Genomic DNA, 24,207 nt, shown 5'->3' with positions numbered 1-24,207 from the left:
CGTCGTATGTGTATGGAGAAATAAAGGAAGAAGTTTTTACTGCATCGCTGTCTGCTGCCACAGTACTTCCCTTCTTGCTCTGTTATTGGCACTGACATCTTAGAAGCCTTATCCGCATCCATGAAATTCTCACCTGATGGATCGGTACGGGGTTGAGACCTCAGGTGCCAGTTCAGAGGAATTTTGCAAACTAACTGCTCACTTGGTGGATCCGGCTCATGTATTTGTCCTGACAGCCGCTGAAGAAACCCAGCTTTCCATGGTTCCTGACAAATTGTGGTCCACCTCCTAGACAGACATACTGAAATTGAATGTATCCCCTATGATGGTATATCTGAAACCAGGATACACTACCCTGGGTCAAACAGTATCCCCTTACCTGTCTTTGGTGGCCTCCGACCGGGGAGGCAGGTGTACCTATAAGGTCATATGAAATGTCCTACCGTACTCTAGCAGGTGATTAGCCTCCACTGCTCTGCCTGGTTGGTTTTGGTCTCCAGCGACTTTCTCCAGGCCGCTCGTGTGGTCCAAACCCGGCAGTCTCATATGGGTTTGCTATTGATTGGTACTTAATGATACCTAATGAATATCTGCCCCCTTCCTGATTAGAAGGTTGAAGGCCTGAGGCCTGTGGATGCGCGGAAGAATCACACTGAAACCTGCTGTTCAGCTAAATGAAACTTCTCTATTCTAATCAAGCTGCATTGGGTTTTATAGACGGTGTGCATAGTTAGTACGTCATGAAGTACGAATTTGTAGCTGATTGGTTATTTTCCTGTATGAGTCTCTTCCTCCAAGTGCTGACATCCTTATCTTGGGATTTCTGGATGAGGAATGCGCTATATGGATAAACTCTGGAACACGGTGGGAGCGAGTAGTTAGTCAGCACTTTCAGACAGGCAGCTGTATAAGTAGTGGGAAAAAGAAACACATATTTGCAATAGACATTTTACTTAGTTTATTACAATCCATTACAGTAGCATATACCAACAAGGTACCTTCTCCTAGATGATATGCAACATGTGACAAGTGGGTAGAGGCCTGCACTCTCTGAGTGGTTTTTAAGAGGTGCTGAGGAGCTGTGTCACAGTAGCGATGAGTGCAACGTGCTCTATGTAATCTTGCACACAAATCAAGGTGAGCAACAGGTTATGGATAACTAGTGGAATTAAGTGAACGTGACACCAGTGCCTGACTTAAAAGGTCTTGGTAGAGAAATAAGACTAACACGTATTTGAGTAAACTACAGGCACATCATTTACTACTGAACATGGCAGTCTGCAAGAATATTAAATAGTATAACTTGCATATTGAAGTTGAACACATTATACATGGATGGACAAGCCCTGGGGAGGCAGTATATGAAATCTGTGAAGGCTATAGAGAGAACTGACTATGGCTGACAGTAATTTGCCATTCCGGACATATGAGCTAAAGTTCCCCAGTACTCACTCCATGGTGCTATGGAGATTCTCTGCTGTCTGAAGCTTGTGCTTTGTGTCGGCTGTTGGTTGAAATCAGGAATGAAACAGCTTGGGAGATTTTCAAGTCTGGAAGAACAAATGCCAACTTTTTTCAGTGTAGTGAATTATTGATTAGCTGCTGCACACATGATTGCTTGAAAGTGTAAAGGATTATCACTCAAAATTCATTTAAATGGTCGAAAATGAGCAATAATCGTTACATGTAAACACGGGCACCATGCACTTTTTGTTTGAACGATGGATTTCAGTACGCACAAAATCCATCATTCAAGACGTTGAAATTCATTCCATTTGAATGAATTTCACTCATCTTGCAAAAGACTGCACAATAACAGTGTACTGATCTTGTTTTGCTTTGCATACATAATCAGTACACTATGTACTCTGGAGAACAAAGGAATCTGCTGTCAGATGTTTACACCGCTGGGCGTATATTTAACATTTGCACAGCTGAGTAAATAACTCATGGTGGAAAAAGAAGGTCCCTTTACATGCAAATGAAGATGTTTAAATTGTTAAAGCCATCAACACAGCTTCACTGGGATCTAAGCATCCTTCCGCTTCCTTCTGCCTCTCTCTCCACTCTAACTCTCCTGTCAGCTTCCCCTACACTCTGGCTCCACTGTTCACTGACTTCCCCTCTCCCCGTTTATAATTCTTTACTGCGACAAAAGTCCAGGATACCAGAAGCTTTTCAGCCATCCTCCTTCTCTGGGAACTTCCTTCAGATCTGCCGTGGTTAGCTCCACCTTTGACCAATCAGGGATCTTCTTTCCTCTGCTGGGTCCCGTAATTGCTTTGTCATCGAAGGTCCCTCAACCACATACAGAGATTTTGCAGGTATTAAAATGATCGCTTTACAGTAAAATGACTAAGTTACTGTTACGATCGTGTGGGCAAACTAGGCACGGGGCCCACACGATCTTGACCAAAGCGGACTGGGTACGCACACAGGTTTCAGGCAAACTGACCCTGTGCTACAGGGGAGGAATGGCATGGCCCTACCTAAGCGGAGACATTGCCCCAATAAGGGCAGCCCAGCGGTCTTCGGATCTCGGCCCTAGCTGATGCTAGGAGCCACGCACCATAATAGGATGCATTCACATGCCACATAACAGGGACTGAACAACAGGACACAAAAAGCCAGAATACACAGCATACAACAGACAAAATGCAACCACTAGTAACAGATAGGAAGCTGAATACCAGGTATTAGTTGACATTTTGTACAAAACATGAAAGCTAGCAGGCCACTTCACGGCTCCTGGTTATACTGCTAGTCCCTACACTAATCAGGAGTCCAGCAGAACCGGACACTGTTCACACAGCATGCTGCAACAGGACAAGACACAGATAGCAGGTCACACAGCAAGCTAACACAAAACTGACAGAATTTAAACATACAAACGGACATGAAACAGCAAGACACAGATCACACAACAAGCTTGCAAAAGACAAGGATTCATGATTGCTTATCTTGAACACCATACAGAGACTGACCACAGACTCAGGAGATTGGCTAGCAGGAAGTACCACACCCAGCCAGCTCAATCAATTAACCCTCAGAGGTCTGTGCTGCTAGGAAGCCTAGAACTACAGATCCCAGCAGCACACGTAACAGTTACATTAACTAGTTCCCTATCTTGACTCCTTCTTATTAAATGAAATCCAGCACAACTACCCAGTGCTGATAGAGCTGTAGGACAGTTGCTCTTGACTTGCAGTTAAGTACTTTTATACTGTAGTGTCACACTTCAGGTCACTATTGCGAAATGAGATTCTCAAAGCACAATCGTTAACAATCCCTAAAAGAAGGAAAAAGGGAAGCATTTAAAGAAACCAGGAAGGATGAATACAGAACTTGCACACATGTTAAAAACGAAGAAAAATATGTTTATCAAATGGAAAGAGGGGGATATCTAAAGAGGAATATAATGTGGTCTGCAGAAACCCTAGGGCAAGTATCAGAAAAGCTAAAGCTAATAATGAATTGAGGCTTGCAACAGAAGCCAAAAGCAATAAAAAAGATTTTGGGGGTATGTCAAAAGCAAAAGAAAAGTCAAAGATGCTATTGGATGCTTACAAGATGAATTGGTTAAGAATGATGTTGAGAAGGCCGAACTTTTAAATTCCTATTTTGCATCTGTTTTCTCTCAGAAAATAGATGGAACATCAACTGATCTTCCCTGTGATATTGGGGGAATAAAAGAATGCAGGCTATCTATAAGCAGAGAGATGGTGAGGAAACACTTAGCTAACTTAAATTAATTCAAGTCTTAATGTCCAGATGAATTACATCTTAGTGTACTAAAGGAAGCAGCGGAGGTAATTGCTGAACCACTCGTCATAATCTGTGAAAATTCCAGGAGAACAGAAGTCCCAGAAGATTGGAAAAGGGCAAATGTTGTCCCTATCTTCAAAAAAGGGAAGAAGGTGGATCCAGGAAACTACAGGCCCGTGAGCCTGACTTCTATACTGGGAAAGATCTTTGAACAAATTATTAAACAGGATGTAAGCAAGAACTTGGATGAAAATAGAGTAATTAACCAGAGCCAGCATGGGTTTGTAACAGACAAGTCATGCCAGACTAATCAAATTTCCTTCTATGACAGAATCACCAACTGGGTTGATCAGGAAAAGATGGTGGATGTAGTACATCTTGACTTTAGTAAAGCATTTGACAAGATATCTCATACTATACTTATTTAAAAAATGACCAAATATGATATTGACAGGGCAACTCTTAGGTGGATTCACAACAGGCTGAGTGATCATTCTCAAAAAGTGGTTGAGTGATCATTCTCAAAAAGGGGTCATAAATGGCTGTACATCCAAGTGGAAGAATGCATCAAGTAAAGTCCTAGGCCCAGTGTTGTTCAACATTTTTATAAATGATCTGGAGGAGGAAATTGATGGGAAACTGATCAAATTTGCCGACAACACAAAGCTAGGAGGGATAGCTAACACTAGAAAAGAGAGACAGAGTATTCAAAAAGACCTAGAAAAGCTTGCACAGTGGGCAGTGACTAACAACATGGTAATGAAAAAAGCACATACAGAATGGGAAGAATTAGGCTAAGCAGCAGCACATGTGAAAAAGACTTGGGTATACTAATAGATCATAGACTGAACATGAGTCAACAATATGATGCAGCAGCTAAAAAGGCAAACACAATTCTGGTGTGTATTAAGGAAAGCATAAAGTCTAGATCACTTGAGGTAATTATCCCCCTCAACTCTTCCATAGTCAGACATCATCTGGAATACTGTGTCCAGTTCTGGGCACCTCACTTTAAAAAAGACATCGACAAACTGGAGCAAGTTCAGAGAAGAGTTACCAAGATGGTAAGCGGTCTGCAAATCATGTCCTATAAAGAATGGTTAAAGGATCTGGGAATGTTTAGCTTGCAAAAAAGAAAGCTGAGAGACTTAATAGCTGTCTACAAATATCTGAAATGCTGTCACAGTGCAGAGGGATCAAACCTATTCCCATTTGCACAAGTAAAGACTAGAAGCAATGGGATGAAACTGAAAGGAAGGAGACACATTAGATATTAGAAAAAAAGTTTCTGACAGTGAGGGTGATCAATTTGTAGAACAGGTTTCCACAGGAGGTGGTGAGTTCTCCTTCAATGAAAGTTTTCAAACAAAGGCTAGACAAATATGTGTCTGGGATGATTTAGTGAATCCTGCACTGAGCAGGGGGTTGGATCCGATGATCCTGGAGGTCTCTTCCAACTCTACCAGTCTATGAGTCTATAAGAGATTTACTCAAACAACAATATTGCTAAGTAATTCTGTTGTCCTGTTTAAATCTTGGATTTTATGGTCAATACAGAAGGACACACACTTGGGAGTCCAGAGAGCAGAGAAAAACAAAACCCAACACTTCCTCTTAATGTGTACACGTGTGTATATGCCAAAATTTCTTAAATTCAATTGCTATCTTTCATCTACAGTGTTAAATCGTAACAATTGTCCATAAATTTACAACATAGACACTACATATTAGTTAGTCCACTGTCTTCTCAGGGATGTCAGTCAGAGATTGAAGAAGTAGAAAAGAAGGGAGGGATGAAACGTCAGCAAGACCCAAGCATTCCAAAGTTCCTAACTAACTCTTCCTTTCAGTCCTGTCCAACTTTTGCTATTCATTCACTCAATCTCATCTCAGGGCAATAATGCACGTTCACAGCACTCACCTCACAAATGTCCAGACAGCATTTATGTACAGATTCCAAAACTACCCAAAAACATACCATCTGTCAGGTTCTTTGCATGGATCAAAGCAGGACAAATGCTCTCCTTGGCCAGCAACAGGGAATAATCAGTCAGATTTGTAAGAAATAAAATTTTGTTAAACTTATCTGGTGCGCTTGTTTGTTTTTCATGGAAAATAGAAAATCACAGTGGATTCTTCACTGGGGTCTGGAATAAATCCAATGCCCCAGTTGTGCACCAAATTGTTAGTGCAAATAATTCTATTTGCTATATGGTTTGTGTAATGGGAATAAATCATTTTCCAGAAGATTTCACTGGTTTGCTCCAGATAGGTTATAATGAAAAGCTTCATGCATGAATATATGTATTTGAACTTAGGGGTACTCCCTGTGAGCCCCCATACCCTTCTGGTTTATTGAAAGAAAGTACAATACAGTTATACTGAATATGACGCACCAATTACATGCATGCCCCTTCCAACATCATAACAACTCATGATTGGCCTCGTATGTAATAACGCTGATGATTAACATATGTTTACGACCCAGGTGTATGTTGCAATGTGAACACGTAATTCCTATATACCCAAGTAAAATAGACTTTATTAATATTCCAATCTGGACCAAGGAATCCAAGGGATGAGATAAGGAGCAGCCCCCCTCTTATAAGCAGTGGGCATTGCAGGTCTTTCTCATGAGAAACACATCTCAGGACCTTGTTAAGACTTGGAAACTTGTGTGTGTAGGAGTGTATTGCAGATATCAGCAGAAGAATGCAAAACCCAAACAGTGTGCAGTATTGAACCAATTAACCATTTCACTGCTAGCTATTTTCTATGAAGGTGAATATATGAACATATATATATATATATATATATATATATATATATACTAGCTGATATACCTGGCTTCGCCCGAGTTAATTTGGTACTGGTGTTTATCTGGTGTTCACACGGAAAATCTTATGAAGTGGTGGTTACTTTAGAGATACCGGGAAAAAATATGTTCACCATTTTGCATGGTTCTTTGCGTTACCCAGGAAACACCATGTGGAGGTAACCATGCGACGTTTCCTTTATATAAAATGACATCGGGAAGTGAGAGAATTAGATTACGTACGTAAAATTTGGATGCTAATTCTTTTGCGCTTAGAATTGAATAATCAAGTTGGAACCCATTAACTTTTCCAATTTATGACATAATCAATGCCTGTGCCAAATTTCAAGTTTCTATGACACCGGGAAGTAAAAGAATTAGATTCCGTACGTAAAATTTGGATGCTAATTCTTTTGTGCATAGAATTGAATAATCGAATTGGGACCCATTAGCTTTTCCTATTTATGACATAATAATCAATGCTCTTGCCAAATTTCAAGTGAGAGAATTAGATTACGTACGTAAAATTTGGACGCTAATTCTTTTGCGCATAAAATTGAATAATCAAGTTAGGACCCAATAACTTTTCCTATTTATGACATAATCAATGCCCGTGCCAAATTTCGAGTTTCTATGACACCGGGAAGTGAGAGAATTAGATTCTGTACGTAAAATTTGGACACTAATTCTTTTGCGCTTAGAATTGAACAATCGAGTAGGGACCCATTAACTTTTCCTATTTATGACATAATCAATGCCTGTGCCAAATTTCAAGTTTCTATGACATTGGGAAGTTGGAGAATTAGATTCCGTACGTAAAATTTTGACGCTAATTCTTTTGCGCTAGAATTAAATAATCGAGTTGGGACCTCATTACTTTTCCTAGTTTGGACATAATCTATGCTCTTACCAAATTTCATGTGTCTACGACAACGGGAAGTTGGAGAATTAGTGGCGAGTCAGTCAGTGAATCAGTGAGTCAGTCAGTCAGTGAGGGCTTTCGTCATATATATATATATATATATATATATATATATATATATATATATATATATATATATGCATAGGCTGATTTAAGAAACACATTTATATTATTGTTACTACAACAGTTTGCCTTTGGACTCAAAATTGGTTAGAAGTATATGGACGAGCTTGAAAATAACTGGTAAACCACAAACAACTGAATGTGATCAACAGTTATCTATTAATTGACAGGCATCAGTTTTTATAAACTCACATGCCTCAATTACAATAATTCTAATTTATTATAATTACCATTTATTCATAAAAACACAAACATTAATATGCGTGATAAAGAAAGTAATATTTAAATCACTCATGGCAGGAGAGTAATCCTGTGTAATCCTTTGTAAAATAAGTGTAATGATTGTCCTTATAATAATGAGAAAAGGGGAATGATATGACACCCTACTGGGAGCAATAGGTATTGCAGTGGGTGTACTGAACTCCACTGATATAAAGAGAATGAAGAATGAAGTATCTCAGGCCGGAGCAGACGTGGCTTAGGTACAATCTGCGGGCCCAGTGGAATGCCATCCATGTTTATTTTCCTCAGTAGTTAATGTTTGGATTATGATAAAATGTGTTAAGAATATTAAAATTTTAGCTTAGCTACTCAGTTTAACTTGTTTGGTGCTGTCAAGAGATTTGTTAAAGATACAGAATGTAGTTTTTGAGAGTTGTATGTATACTTGTGTGGGCTCTGTTATTTTATTCCTCCAGCATATGACGTCATTAGCTGGTTATACCATGCCTTCCCTCCAGTGGCATTTTGCCGCAACAGTTTCTGGTGGAGAATGCGGGCATCACAACAGCACCCCTAGCCATGGATGCTTCAGAGACAGAGACCAGGACACTGGAAGACAGCGGTAAGTAACCATTGTGTTACTGCCTGCCTCCTGGGCTCTGCTCACTGTTCTGTGGTTTAGTGTGTGATGTGATGCAATCTGCCATGTGCCAGTGAATGTGACTGCTTTACATGTGCTTAACTTGTCTTTTAAGGTGTATGATTCTGTAAGCACTTGATAAGCCTCTAATGGGGGAGGCTGCGAGAAGTGACAGCAGTAAAAGCTGCCCAGTTTGTTTGGATAAAGAGCTCTGTGGTTTTTCGTTGGGACCCATGTGAGGCGCAGCAGGCCAGAACACGTTATATGTGTAAAGCATCTTAAATTAGGGACACCCGATGAGTCTGACGTGTATAGAGACTAGATACATGTCAATTTAGGCAGGGACATATTGAGTGAGAAGAATGTCTGATCTGTGTATTCATGAGTTTGTATGATTTCTCCTGTAATGAATGTTCTCTAATTTTGTGCAAAGAACATATATTGGTCCTGTTGGAACAACAGCTTGAATTTGTGGATTGGATGGCATTGATCTTGACTCGCTGGTTGTTGTCGTGATAATTCTGCACATATGTGTATGCAGTTGAGTTTCCCCAGACGGAATCAGCCCTTTAAGACCTGTGTCATTACCCATCTTGAGTACTTTGGGGTGGTATCAGCCCCAAAGGGTACAAGACAGACGGAGGTAGATTTTGAACTTCGCCTAGTGACCCGCTGTAACGGCCTTGGGGTGGTATCAGCCCCAGAAGGCTGAAGACAGACAAAGGGGAGGGGAGGTTCCACCTATATGATGACATTTGTAGGTTAATTTGCTGAATAGACTTGAGAAGTAATAATCAAGTGGATCATGGGAGGCTCACTGGGAAATGAGGGGGAAGGGGAGGAATATGTTCAAATACCCACTAGGCAGATAGTCCAAGAGACAGAAAGCTCTCCTGTCAGATGCGCTGACTGCAATATATTGACTTATAAGTGTCTCGATAGCTTAGATAAGAAAGACACAGAAGGAACAGGTGACAGTACATTTTTGCATACACAAACAGTTGCTGGACTGGAGAAGTGTAGAGAGATGCCTTCTGAGAAAAAGATTGTGGTGGTGTGCATTCAGGAATTGACTGGAGAAACTAGAGCTGTTACTGTAGGTTCGGCAGGTGCAGCCATGAATACATGCCCGAGTCAGTGGCAGAGGGAAAAAGAGATTATAAGTAGAGATGAGCGAACGTGTTCGTCCGAACTTGATATCCGTGCGGATATTAGGGTGTTCGGGATGTTCGTTATTCGTAACGAACACCATGCGGTGTTCGGGTTACTTTCACTTCCTTCCCTGAGACGTTAGCGCGCTTTTCTGGCCAATTGAAAGACAGGGAAGGCATTACAACTTCCCCCTGCGTCGTTCAAGCCCTATACCACCCCCCTGCAGTGAGTGGCTGGGGAGATCAGGTGTCCGCCTAATATAAAAGTCGGCCCCTCCCGCGGCTCGCCTCAGATGCCTTGTGAGTTAGTGAGGGACAGTGCTGTTTGTACCGGAGCTGCTGTAGGGAAAGAATTGGTAGTTAGTGTAGGCTTCAAGACCCCCAAAGGTCCTTATTAGGGCCACTGATAGCTGTGTGTTGGCTGCTGTTAGCAGTGGCAATTTTTTTTTCTCTCAAAATCGGCTCTGCAGAGCGTTGCACCCGGCATTAGGGACAAAAGTGTTGCATAGGCAGGGAGAGTGTTAGGAGTGAGTGTAGCCTTCAAGAACCTCAACGGTCCTTTCTAGGGCCATATTTAACCGTGTGCAGTACTGTGCTGGCTGCTGTTAGCTGTGCTGCATATTTTTTTTCTTCTCAAAATCGCCTCTGCAGAGCATTGCACCCTCCATTGATACTGCAGGGAAAGAATTGTGTAGGCAGGGCCACAACACAGTTATTATTCATTGAATATACGCAGTGCGGCCTTTTGCTTGTAAAACAAGTGAAAATAATTCTATTTGTCCTGCCTCTGTCCGTCCTAAGGGCGGTGGACACGTGTCGGCTGCGTGTGCAACGTTTAAAAATCAGACGCACCCAGCTACGTTTTACTCCTGGCTTCGCCATTTGCTTTCCTTAATTTGGAAAAAAATACCTGCTCTGCCAGAGTTATAATAACTCTGCTACCCTCAAGTTCTGTGCCACATTAGCAGGGCCACAGCACAGTTATTAAACTTCTCATGTTCATTGAATATACGCAGTGCTGCCTTTTGGTGGAAAAAAACTGAAAATAATTCTATTTGTCTTGCCTCTGTCCGTCCTAAGGGCGGTGGACACGTGTCGGCTGCGTGTGCAACGTTTAAAAATCAGACGCACCCAGCTACGGTTTACTGCTGGCTTCGCCATTTGCTTTCCTTAATTGGAAAAAAAAATACCTGCTCTGCCAGAGTTAATAACTCTGCTACCCTCAAGTTCTGTGCCACATTAGCAGGGCCACAGCACAGTTATTAAACTTCTCATGTTCATTGAATATACGCAGTGCTGCCTTTTGGTGGAAAAAAACTGAAAATAATTCTATTTGTCCTGCCTCTGTCCGTCCTAAGGGCGGTGGACACGTGTCGGCTGCGTGTGCAACGTTTAAAAATCAGACGCACCCAGCTACGGTTTACTGCTGGCTTCGCCATTTGCTTTCCTTAATTGGAAAAAAAAATACCTGCTCTGCCAGAGTTAATAACTCTGCTACCCTCAAGTTCTGTGCCACATTAGCAGGGCCACAGCACAGTTATTAAACTTCTCATGTTCATTGAATATACGCAGTGCTGCCTTTTGGTGGAAAAAAACTGAAAATAATTCTATTTGTCCTGCCTCTGTCCGTCCTAAGGGCGGTGGACACGTGTCGGCTGCGTGTGCAACGTTTAAAAATCAGACGCACCCAGCTACGGTTTACTGCTGGCTTCGCCATTTGCTTTCCTTAATTGGAAAAAAAAATACCTGCTCTGCCAGAGTTAATAACTCTGCTACCCTCACGTTCTGTGACACATTAGCAGGGCCACAGCACAGTTATTAAACTTCTCATGTTCATTGAATATACGCAGTGCTGCCTTTTGGTGGAAAAAAACTGAAAATAATTCTATTTGTCCTGCCTCTGTCCGTCCTAAGGGCGGTGGACACGTGTCGGCTGCTTGTGCAACGTTTAAAAATCAGACGCACCCAGCTACGGTTTACTGCTGGCTTCGCCATTTGCTTTCCTTAATTGGAAAAAAAAATACCTGCTCTGCCAGAGTTAATAACTCTGCTACCCTCAAGTTCTGTGCCACATTAGCAGGGCCACAGCACAGTTATTAAACTTCTCATGTTCATTGAATATACGCAGTGCTGCCTTTTGGTGGAAAAAAACTGAAAATAATTCTATTTGTCCTGCCTCTGTCCGTCCTAAGGGCGGTGGACACGTGTCGGCTGCGTGTGCAACGTTTAAAAATCAGACGCACCCAGCTACGGTTTACTGCTGGCTTCGCCATTTGCTTTCCTTAATTGGAAAAAAAAATACCTGCTCTGCCAGAGTTAATAACTCTGCTACCCTCACGTTCTGTGACACATTAGCAGGGCCACAGCACAGTTATTAAACTTAGATTATTCATTCACTAGAGGCAGTGGGGCCTTTCGTTTTCAAAAAAGGGAAAAAATTATATTTGGCCTGCAGTCTTGCGCCAATTTATTTCCTGCCTGTGAAATCAAATCACTGGTAATACAGCATGCTGAGGGGTAGGGGTAGGCCTAGAGGACGTGGACGCGGCCGAGGACGCGGAGGGCCAAGTCAGGGTGTGGGCACAGGCCGAGCTCCTGATCCAGGTGTGTCGCAGCCGACTGCTGCGCGATTAGGAGAGAGGCACGTTTCTGGCGTCCCCACATTCATCGCCCAATTAATGGGTCCACGCGGGAGACGGTTATTAGAAAATGAGCAGTGTGAGCAGGTCCTGTCCTGGATGGCAGAAAGTGCTTCGAGCAACCTATCGTCAACACGCAGTTCTGCGCCGTCCACTGCTGCAAATCCGAATCCTCTGTCTGCTGCTCCTCCTTCCTCCCAGCCTCCTCACTCCACTACAATGACACCTGCTCAGGAGCGGGAACACTCCCAGGAACTGTTCTCGGGCCCCTGCTTAGATTGGGCAGCAGCGGTTCCTCTCCCACCAGAGGAGTTTATCGTCACTGATGCCCAACCATTCGAAAGTTCCCGGGGTCCGGGGGAAGAGGCTGGGGACTTCCGCCAACTGTCTCAACAACTTTCTGTGGGTGAGGAGGACGATGACGATCAGACACAGTTGTCTTGCAGTGAGGTAGTAGTAAGGGCAGTAAGTCCGAGGGAGCAGCGCACAGAGGATTCGGAGGAAGAGCAGCAGGACGATGAGGTGACTGACCCCACCTGGTGTGCAACGCTTACTCAGGAGGACAGGTCTTCAGAGGGGGAGTCAAGGGCATCAGCAGGGCAGGTTGCAAGAGGCAGTGCGGTGGCCAGAGGTAGAGGCAGGGCCAGACCGAATAATCCACCAACTGTTTCCCAAAGCGCCCCCTCGCGCCATGCCACCCTGCAGAGGCCGAGGTGCTCTAAGGTCTGGCAGTTTTTCACAGAGACGCCTGACGACCGACGAACAGTGGTGTGCAACCTTTGTCGCGCAAAGCTCAGCCGGGGAGCCAACACCAACAGCCTCACCACCACCACCATGCGCAGACATATGATGGCCAAGCACCCCACAAGGTGGGACGAAGGCCGTTCAGCGCCTCCGGTTTGCACCCCTGCCTCTCCCCCTGTGCCCCAACCTGCCACTGAGATCCAACCCCCCTCTCAGGACACGGGCACTACCGCCTCATGGCCTGCACCCACACCCTCATCTCCGCTGTCCTCGGCCCCATCCAGCAGTGTAGTTCAGCGCACCGTCCAGTCGTCGCTTGCGCAACTGTTGGAGCGCAAGCGCAAGTACGCCGCCACGCACCCGCACGCTCAAACGTTAACCGTCCGCATAGCAAAATTCATCAGCCTTGAGATGCTGCCGTATAGGGTTGTGGAAACTGAGTCCTTCAAAAGTATCATGGAGGCGGCGGCCCCGCGCTACTCAGTTCCCAGTTGCCACTACTTTTCCCGATGTGCCGTCCCAGCCCTGCACGACCACGTCTCCCGCAACATTGTACGCGCCCTCACCAACGCGGTTACTGCCACGGTCCACTTAACAACGGACACGTGGACAAGCACAGGCGGGCAGGGCCACTACATCTCCCTGACGGCACATTGGGTGAATTTAGTGGAGGCTGGGACAGAGTCAGAGCCTGGGACCGCTCACGTCCTACCCACCCCCAGAATTGCGGGCCCCAGCTCGGTGGTGGTATCTGCGGAGGTGTATGCTTCCTCCACTAAAGCACCCTCCTCCTCCTCCTCCTCCTCCTCCTCCTCTGTCTCGCAATCAAGATGTGTTAGCAGCAGCATGTCGCCAGCAGTCGGTGTCGCGCGGTGTGGCAGCACAGCGGTGGGCAAGCGTCAGCAGGCCGTGCTGAAACTACTCAGCTTAGGCGATAAGAGGCACACGGCCCACGAACTGCTGCAGGGTCTGACACAGCAGACCGACCGCTGGCTTGCGCCGCTGAGCCTCCAACCGGGCATGGTCGTGTGTGACAACGTCCGTAACCTGGTGGCGGCTATGCAGCCTCACGCACGTGCCATGCCTGGCCCACGTCTTTAATTTGGTGGTTCAGTGCTTTCTGAAAAGCTACCCACGCTTGTCAGACCTGCTCGTAAAGGCACGCCGGCTCTGCGCACATTTCCGCAAGTCCCACACGGACGCTGCCACCCTGCGCACCCTGCAACATCACTTTAAGCTGCCAGTGCACCGTCTGCTGTGCGACGTGCCCACACGGTGGAACTCTACGCTCCACATGTTGGCCAGGCTCTATGAACAGCATAGAGCTATAGTCGAATACCAACTCCAACATGGGCGGCGCAGTGGGAGTCAGCCTCCTCAATTCCTTTCAGAAGAGTGGGCCTGGTTGGCAGACATCTGCCATGTCCTTGGTAATTTTGAGGAGTCTACCCAGGTGGTGAGCGGCGATGCTACAATCATTAGCGTCACCATTCCTCTGCTATGCATCTTGAGAAATTCCCTGCAAACCATAAAGGCAGCTGCTTTGCGCTCGGAAACGGGGGCGGTGGAAGACAGTATGCCGCTGGATAGTCAGGGCACCCTCCTGTCTATTTCTCAGCGCGTACAGGAGGAGGAGGAGCATGAGGAGGATGAGGAGGAGGGGGAAGAGACAGCTTGGCCCGCTGCTGACGGTACACCGGCTGATTGCCTGTCATCCTTTCAGCGTGTATGGCCTGAGGAGGAGGAGGAGGAGGATCCTGAAAGTGATCTTCCTAGTGAAGACAGCCATGTGTTGCGTACTGGTACCCTGGCACACATGGCTGACTTCATGTTAGGATGCCTTTCTCGTGACCCTCGCGTTGCACGCATTCTGGCCACAACGGATTACTGGGTGTACACACTGCTCGACCCACGCTATAAGGAGAACCTGCCCACTCTCATTCCCGAAGAGGAAAGGGGTTCGTGAGTGTTGCTATACCACAGGACCCTTGCGGACAAGCTGATGGTAAAATTCCCAGCCGACAGCGCTAGTGGCAGAAGGCGCAGTACCGAGGGCAAGGTAGCAGGGGAGGTGCGGAGATCGAGCAGCATGTACATCCCAGGCAGTGCAACAGTCTTTAAGGGCCTGGCCAGCTTTATGGCTCCCCAGCAAGACTGTGTCACCGCTCCCCAGTCAAGGCTGAGTCGGCGGGAGCACTGTAAAAGGATGGTGAGGGAGTACGTAGCCGATCGCACGACCATCCTCGGTGACGCCTCTGCCCCCTACAACTACTGGGTGTCGAAGCTGGACACGTGGCCTGAACTAGCGCTGTATGCCCTGGAGGTGCTTGCTTGTCCTGCGGCTAGCGTCTTGTCGGAGAGGGTGTTTAGTGCGGCTGGGGGAATCATCACAGATAAGCGTAGCCGCTTGTCAACCGACAGTGCCGACAGGCTAACACTCATCAAGATGAACAAAGGCTGGATTTCCCCAGACTTCTGTTCTCCACCAGCGGACAGCAGCGATACGTAAGCAATACGTAGGCTGCACCCGCGGATGGAAGCTACGTTCTCTCTCACCATCCAAAACGGGGACATTTCTGCTTCATCAATCTGTGTCTAATATTCCTCCTCCTCCTCCTGCTCCTCCTCCTGAAACCTCACGTAATCACGCTGAACGGGCAATTTTTCTTAGGGCCACAAGGCTCACTCAAATAATTTTTCTGAACAATTTTTATAAGTTTCAATGCGCTTAAAAGCGTTGGAACTTTAACTTGAACCAATTTTTCGTTACACTGGGCTGCCTCCAGGCCTAGTTACCACTTAAGCCACATTAACCAAAGCGATTCACCTGCCATCTTGGTTGGGCATGGCCAATTTTTACTGAGGTACATTAGTACTGTTGGTACACCAATTTTTTGGGGCCCTCACCTACAGTGTAATCATAGCAATTTGTATGTTCTTCGCCTGCACTCATGGTACAGAAAGGTGTGTGGGGTTGGCCTACACTTTAGCTACATAAATGTAACTTGGGCCTTGGCTATACTAAGTCTACTGAAATGGAACTAAGACTGCGCTCCCACTATACTGCTGCTTCAGAATTGTTACTGGGGCCTGTCTTGAGTGCTACTATTGCTGACATGGAACGAAGACTGCGCTCCCGCTATACTGCTGCTTCGGAATTGTTACTGGGGCCTGTCTTGAGTGCTACTATTGCTGACATGGAACGAAGACTGCGCTCCCGCTATACTGCTGCTTCGGAATTGTTACTGGGGCCTGTCTTGAGTGCTACTATTGCTGACATGGAACGAAGACTGCGCTCCTCCTATAATGCTGCTACTGATATGTTAGTGGGGCCTGTCCTAATGCTACGGCTGAAATGTTACGAATTCTGGGCTCTGCCTATACCGCTGCTAATGGTATGTCTCTGGGGTGTGGAAACAGAGGCTTCCCAAAGACATGATGGCGGCGAGGCCATTTCCCACCAACGCGGTTACTGTTAAGGTGCATATAACCACGGACACGTGGAGAGGACACGTAGTGCCTCAAAAACATCCCCCTCCTCCTCCAACAGGGAAAACATTCTTGGCAAATGCCTTTGCATTGGTTCGTCTGGTGGCAGTCCAAGAATTTCACCTTTACCGACACAACAAGAGAGCCCCCACACCATCCCCCCGCCACGGCCCACTTAATCCTGGCCGCATTCCGAAAACCAACAAAATACAACCGTGCTACTAGGTCCGCAGTCACCACCACATTACCACCAACGCGGTTACTGTTAAGGTACATATTACCAGTCTGACTGGGGCATGCAGACACCTTGACAGAATGAATAGTGTGTGGCACATAGGTTCCCCATTGCTATGCCCACGTGTGCAGCTCCTGATGGCGGTGGCACAGGATTATATTTCTCATTGCTTCTGTACAGCATTGTGGGCTATCGCCCCGCCCCATTTAAAGAGGGTCGCTGCCTAGCCGTGCCAACCCTCTGCAGTGTGTGCCTGCGGTTCCTCCTCATGGCAGACGCACTTCTAAATAGACATGAGGGTGGTGTGGCATGAGGGCAGCTGAAGGCTGAGCAGGGACACTTTGGTGTGCGCTGTGGGGGGGAGGGGGGGCGGTTGGTCAGCATGTAACCCAGGAGAAGTGGCAGCGGAGTGTCATCCAGGCAGTGATTGTGCTTTGTTGTAGCTAGTGTGGTGCTTAGCAAAGGTATGCCATGCTAATGAGGGCTTTTCAGAAGTAAAAGTTGTTGGGAGGGGGGGGGGCCCACTCTTGCCGGTATTGTGGCTTAATAGTGGGACCTGTGAACTTGAGATGCAGCCCAACATGTAGCCCCTCGCCTGCCCTATCCGTTTCTGTGTCATTCCCATCACTTTCTTGAATTGCCCAGATTTTCACACATGAAAACCTTAGCGAGCATCGGCGAAATACAAAAATGCTCTGGTCGCCCATTGACTTCAATGGGGTTCGTTATTCGAAACGAACCCTCGAACATCGCGGGAAGTTCGTTTCGAATAACGAACACCCGAACATTTTGGTGTTCGCTCATCTCTAATTATAAGAGTTAAAATTGAAAATGAAAATCTTCAGAAGCAACTTCACGCTAAAACAATAGATATACAGGAAAAGAGAAGGATTATAAATTATAACATAACTGAAGTTAGGGATATTCCAGGGACCCCAAATGATATCTTGCCGAGTTCCAAATTATTATTGTATATCCGGCGGGAAGGAATCAATGAGATACAATCAGTTCGATGTATACCAAAGAACTCTACGTTTATTACTACAAACAAGTGTTTTATCAAGAAAAAGAGAGAAAAAAGGAAAGGAGTATACATGGCTTTATGCCAAAGCTTCACATAAGGTCTCGTGGGAAACTATTAACCGTGCAACGAACAGACAGTACATTTCTACAAAAGATGTAACATTTTCTACTGTGGAATGCTGAGATAACTGAGCAAGCTGTATTTCATGAGAGATTCTGGAAGAACAAAGGAATGACTATACACTGATAAATCCTCATCTAAGGTGAAAAACAAAATTGGGTTAAAGTTCATAGTTAGTGTTGTATGAGACAAGACAAAATGGAATTCAACAGAGCTTCAGTCTTAACATTCCCCCATTTAAAAAAGTTCATCTGAAGATTCTTGGTGACGTTGCGTTAAAGGTATATTCAACTGTGTCTCTGATGGATTCCTACTGTCACCGACTCTTCAGTGGCTGTTTTATTTACAGGTAGACATTCTGAAGTCTCCTTGCTTGTCTCTGTTCTTAGCAGAACCAAAATGTTTATCAAACATAAAATGACAAAGAAAAACAAGACAAAATTACCACAGGTACAATAACAGATTGCATTATTATTACTTCTGTTTAACGTGTGGTTAGGCTAAGGGTTTTGTAAAGACTGTTTCTGGTGTGCCCAAAGCATCACATACATAGAGATATTAAAGAAGGTATACATTGTATGCAGCAACACAGTAATATACAGATAACCACTACCCCGCATACTATTCCGAACAACTGTCAGGGCCAAGATAGGCTGAACCAGGACAACCCGAACAACCAATCAAACCATCCCTGATTCTTATCTTGTTTCATTGATTGTACTATGCTCTGTATCCCCTGTATCTTATTATGTATATATTCTGCATTGTTAGTTAAATTAAAACAGCACATTCCCTCAAACTCTGCACACTGGTGATTTAAGGCCATCAGCATGTAGTCAATAGTGGCCCTGTTCTGTAAAGTGGCTTTACGCACCCCTTGTACATCTAGAAGCAATGAGTCCAGGGCTTGAGAAGTAGCATTTAGAGCCTTCTAGAGAATTAGGATCTGGAATGTAAGAGAACACTTGGTCATGTGTTACTTTCAGATGCTTGCTTAGAGACTGTACATACTCAGCCAGTGTCCCAAACTGTGCCTGCAGTTGTTGAGGAAAGTACAGGCCCAGTCTTGGCACATTGCCAAACAAAATTTCATAGGGAGACAATCCTGTCTTTCTATTAGGTATGTACCTAACTGAGAAAAGGACTAATCGAAGGCACTTAGTCCAAGGTTTGCCCGTTTCCTCATTGCCTTTTGTATTTTTAATTTCAGGGTACCGTTCATCCTTTCTACTTTCCCACTACTTCGTGGATGGTAGGGTGTGTAAAAAGGCCTGGGATATACCCAGAGTAGACATGATGTGTTGCATTATTTCACCTGAGAAGTGTGTACCTTTGTTTGACTCAATCACTTCCAGTAACCCATATCTGCAGATTACCTCATTCATGAGCTTCTCTGTGGTTACCTGCTCATTTACCTTGGTAACAGGGTAGGCCTCCAACCTGAAGAGAAATCAACAACAACAAGCACATATTCATAGTTCCCAACAAGTGAGAGCTGAATGTAGTCAATTTGCAATCTCTGAAATGGGTAGAGTGGCCCAGGCAAGTGTCATGTGGCAAATTTTACTTCTGCCCTGTTGCTTACGGCATAGATCATGCAAGATTGGACAAATGATATATCGGCTGCAGAGAACCCATGAGCCACCCGTCCTTGTTCAAGTGCCGACATCATTGCTGCTTTAATAGGTGTGTCTTTCCATGCATCAGCTTGGCCATCATGAGGCACAGGGACCGTGGTAGGCAAGTACTGTTGACTGTTCACCATACGCTGTCCTGTTTCTGCTGCTCCCATTTTTAGTCCATTTTTCCTTTTCTTCTTTGCTGGCTTGTAACTGTAAAGTCCTTACCATATCAAAGTCCAAAGTTTTCATCAGTGTTCAAAGTTTTGTCAATGTCCAAAATTTAGTCAATGTCTTCTTTTCTTCCACGGCTTGAGGGCCACTGCCTTTGCTATGTGGTCTGCGAGGGTGTTGCCTCATGTTTCTCCGGTGTAGGAACTGGTGTGAGCTCTCTACTTTGTCAGGTAGAAGTAGGGACTCCATGAGACTCTGCACCATTCTTAATTGGCTGTCCTACTGAGGTAATAAACTGTCTGGCCTTCCATATTGGGCCGTAATCATGAGCTATGCCAAATGCATACCTGTAAATCAGTGTAAATGTTTGCCATCTTACCTTCTGCCACTCTACACGCCTCAGTGAGGGCCTTCAGTTCCGCTTCTTGTGCTGAGACATGTGGAGGCATTCTGATTTTAGGACATCTTGTTGTGTGACCACTGCATATCCGGTATGGAGTCACCAATCTTCACCCTGGGACCATCTAAAAAAAGCCTGGGGGTTTCAGTAACGTTTTTAAAACTTAAATTTTCTTGTTGCATCAATGCTAAACAATCATGCTGATATTTTATTTCAAATAGATCATGATCTTATTGCAAACAACAACAAAAAAAAAATTCAAAATAGCTGATCTGAAATACCTAGATCACCTATGCCTCCGCCTCCCCCATTTGAACCAGGATACTCGATTGGAGGAAGAGTAGACGGGTTCAAGGTAGTACAACATTGAAAAGAAATATTAAGGGGGGGGCATGAAAAGAGCACATTGTAGCCGGATCTGACGGGCCAGAGATAAGTGCTTAAGTTGCACTTGCGTGAGTATGCTCTGGATGTCATGAGGGGTGACGACCACTAGGGGGTAGTCCAATACCAACTCAGAAGATTTGTCAACCATTGCCTGTACTGCTGCCACCACACAAACACATGAGGGAGCTCCTCAAGCCACTGGATCCAGCCTCATGGAGTAGTATCCAAGTGGCCGTGGTTGTCTTCCGTGCTTTTGTGTCAATACTGTTGTCACATGGCCAGAAAGTTCAGTACAGAAAAAAGTAAAGGGTAAAGTGTAGTTGGGAATGCCCAAGGGTGGAGAGCTGAGAATGGAGCTTCAGGGGTGAGAGAGAAAGGAATGATTGAAAGACAGTCATAGAGTGGTTGCATAAGAGAGGAAACAGAGTGAATGCATTGGCGGCAGTATGAAACAAGGCCCAGAAGGGTGCAGAGTTTGGCAACGGATGTAGGTACGGGTATGGCCTGGACAGCAGCCTTTTGTTCCTCTGTCAGATGTATAGTTCCTTGGGCTAAGCAATGATCCAGGAGAACAACCTTTGTTTTGCAGAATTGGAGTTTTTGCTTTGAGGATTTACAACCGTTTTCTGCAAGAAAAAATTAACAGTGAAATTGTGGCCTGTTGGCAGGCTTCTAAATCATCAGCACAAAGCACCTACATGTGGTAGGTGTCTAGCTGACCCTTCAGTGTCTTTTCTTGACTGGAAAAAGAGGGGTTTTTGCTGGAGAACGTATCTCGCGCAAAGCCCCGATCGGAACCAAGTCTCCCACTAGTTCCCCAATCAGCATTTTTCTTGTGGGAAACTAAGGGGATACTGTTTGACCCAGGGGTGTGTATCCTGGCTTTAGATATACCATCATAGAGGTTACATCCAATTTTCCTATGTCTGTCTTGGAGATGGCCCACCATTTGTCAGGACCTGCGGAAAACTGAGTTTGTGCAGCAGCTGTCAGGACAAACACATGAGCCAGCTCCACCGAGAGAGCAGTTAGTCTACGAAACTCTCCTGAACTGGCAACTGATGTCTCAACCTGTACCGATCCATCTGGCGAGAATTTGATGGATGCTGATAAGGCTTGTAAGATGTCAGTGCCAATAACAGAGACATAAATTACAAGAAGGCAGAATAATCTACAAACATCTATCCACATTGGAAATGTGATATCCTTTAAGCAAATTCATTAATAATCTGGTCCTGCCTGCAATGTCTCATCAAATTTGAGGAGAAAAAAACTTTTCCTTACTGCCCAAGATTCTCACCCCCTCTTTTGTGGACAAGAGAGGGATGACCCATTACGTACTTTTACATCATCTAGCCCCACCCCTTCGATAAACGCCATTTGCGTCTTTCTTCATACTTTCATTTAAACTTTACAGTCTGCCCATCCACATCACAAACAAGTAAAGTCTTATGCAGAGGGGGGAAGAAAAACTTTTATCCCCAATCAATATCTGCATCACACATTTTACATTCATCACAGCCTGAACACGGGTCATTAACTCTCATCCATCCATGCGGTCAAGTCTGTCTCTCTCATATTAATATTAAGCCTCCACAGAAAGGCTGACTAGAGACATTTCTCCTGCAGTACAATACTAACAGCATTTAGCAGTTATACACATGTCCAACCAATCACAGAACTGACATTTACACAAAGAACAGCAAGAATATACCTTAAGATTCCTATAGGTTTTCTAATTTAAGACAGTATAATTCACTTAATTCATTACAGGTTTCTATTCAAATCACGCAATCAGATGCAAGATTCACAGAGTCAGTCTGACACACTATGCCTTTCTGCTGGTTCTCTTATCTATAAGGAGGGGGCTGTGCCTTGCAGCACACATTCCTTCTCTGCAAAGTCAAGGATTCGCTTCAATTTCACTAAACTCTGAAGGGGGGAAGGGGGGGTGACAAGGGGGAACAGAGCTTTACACAGATCAAGCATTAACCCTATATATATATATATATATATATATATATACACACACACGCACACATATATATACCTCCTTCTTTGTTGTAGTACATTGGAAAAGGGACAGGGGGGATTCCTATAACTTTTCTTTAGCCCGGTGCTGTAGTCCCGTGATGTACAATGGACCAGATAACTAATCAAGGGGGTTTATCTGATTGAAATCGCACCCACAATGCCATTTTACATGGTCATTTATGATCGCTCCAACTGCTTCTCCAGCTTTGAGTTCAGTTAGGGGTGTCAGGTCCTGCCATGTGGCATTGTAGGTGCTCTGTATTTGTACTATTTGTCTGTAGTATATCATCGAACTGGCAATTGGGTCCGGCAATTGTTGGATCAGTGACATGAGCTCCTGGGGAATCCATGGTCTGTGCTCCGCCATGCACACCCCGCCATGGACACCCGCATGACTCCCTCAGGTGCCGTCCCTCCGTTCCCTGAAGAGGAGGAAGCATTACGGAGATCAGAACTGTCCGCCCCTACCTCTGCTACGGCTGCTGCTCATTGTGCTATTGCTTGACTGTGTGTTACTACAGGGTAAATTCCTCGCATGACTCCTGAGCAAGGAGCACTACAAGTCAAACAAGAATCCCAGTTATCTGTATTCTGTTGACCACACACCCTACAAGTCAAACCCTCAAGTCCGTTTGAGGCAGAGGGATTGGGGTAGGGAGGTGTCCGTGTGGATTGTCAGGGGGTGCATAATACATACGTCCCTTGAAATCCTTCTTCTGATAGCCCATTCCTGCTGTGTCTATACTTGTCTTGATCCATCTGTCTCACATAATTTTATCCAACATTCATGACTATCTGTGAATCTTTCCCAAACTTGCTGGTCTAAGACTCCATTCTCCCAAAATTCTAAACACCTGCTTTTCTCAACAACTTACTACATTCTTTTCCCACAGCTTGCTTACCTTCCCTCTCCTCCACTATTTCTTTGGCTGTTTTCCATATAGGCATACTCTTGCCATGTACAATACATACTCTTATCTGTCGTTGGTGCGCTATACTTCCGTCCTCCCTTATTTCTCCTGCCTCTATTTTTCTCTTCTTTTACAAAAGAAGATTTCCCCAGGAGCTACTATTGAAAGTTAGTCCTGTTCTACCTGGGCTTCTCGCAACCCAAAGGTTGTACCTATTCAGAGGTCAGTAAGGGGGCTCCACGGCTTATAATTGCCTGTATCTTTGCGCTACCTTCCACAATACCCAGACTAGGAGTAGTACATATAAACAAATACCAACAGCCAAGCAAATACCTTCCCACTCAAGCAACATATCAGCCCATCTGGGTTCTTATGGACTTGAGGTCTTACAAGGAAGAATGCACACCTACCCTCAGATCTGTAGAAAGATCAACCAGGAAAACACAGACCAGGTTGGCAAGATAATGTCTTACCGTACAGCGCTGTTTTTCAGTCTGAGGTTCCGGGTTGCTCCTTCCCACTCGTGTTCTGAGAGTCGGGGTACAATGATCGTCCTGCTATCGCCTCAAGCCCCGCCGTTGGGCAGCCAGTTTGTTAGGGATATTCCAGGGACCCAAAATGATATGTTGCCGAGTTCCAAATTCTTATTGTATATCCGTCCGGAATGAATCAATGAGATACAGTCAGTTCGCTGTATACCAAAGAACTCTACGTTTATTACTACAAACAAGTGTTTTATCAAGAAAAAGAGAAAAAAAAAAGGAAAGGAGTATACATGGCTTTATGCCAAAGC

The 24,207-nt window shown here is 45.0% G+C and overlaps 1 long non-coding RNA gene across 1 annotated transcript; it reads right to left on the bottom strand.

Annotated features, from left to right (window-relative positions):
- Positions 1 to 17,760: 17,760 nt before the first annotated feature.
- LOC136610517 (uncharacterized) lies at positions 17,761 to 24,102 on the bottom strand. The gene is made up of 2 exons (XR_010790093.1): positions 23,888 to 24,102; positions 17,761 to 20,206 (listed from the first exon to the last, which is right to left on the bottom strand). It is a non-coding gene; the product is annotated as an uncharacterized lncRNA (long non-coding RNA).
- Between the last annotated feature and the right edge of the window lie 105 nt (positions 24,103 to 24,207).

The sequence above is a fragment of the Eleutherodactylus coqui genome, chromosome 2 (genome assembly GCF_035609145.1).
Source record: "Eleutherodactylus coqui strain aEleCoq1 chromosome 2, aEleCoq1.hap1, whole genome shotgun sequence".
Taxonomy (NCBI): domain Eukaryota; kingdom Metazoa; phylum Chordata; class Amphibia; order Anura; family Eleutherodactylidae; genus Eleutherodactylus; species Eleutherodactylus coqui.
Note: the sequence above shows the minus strand (reverse complement) of the source record. Positions and strands in the feature narration are given on the sequence as shown.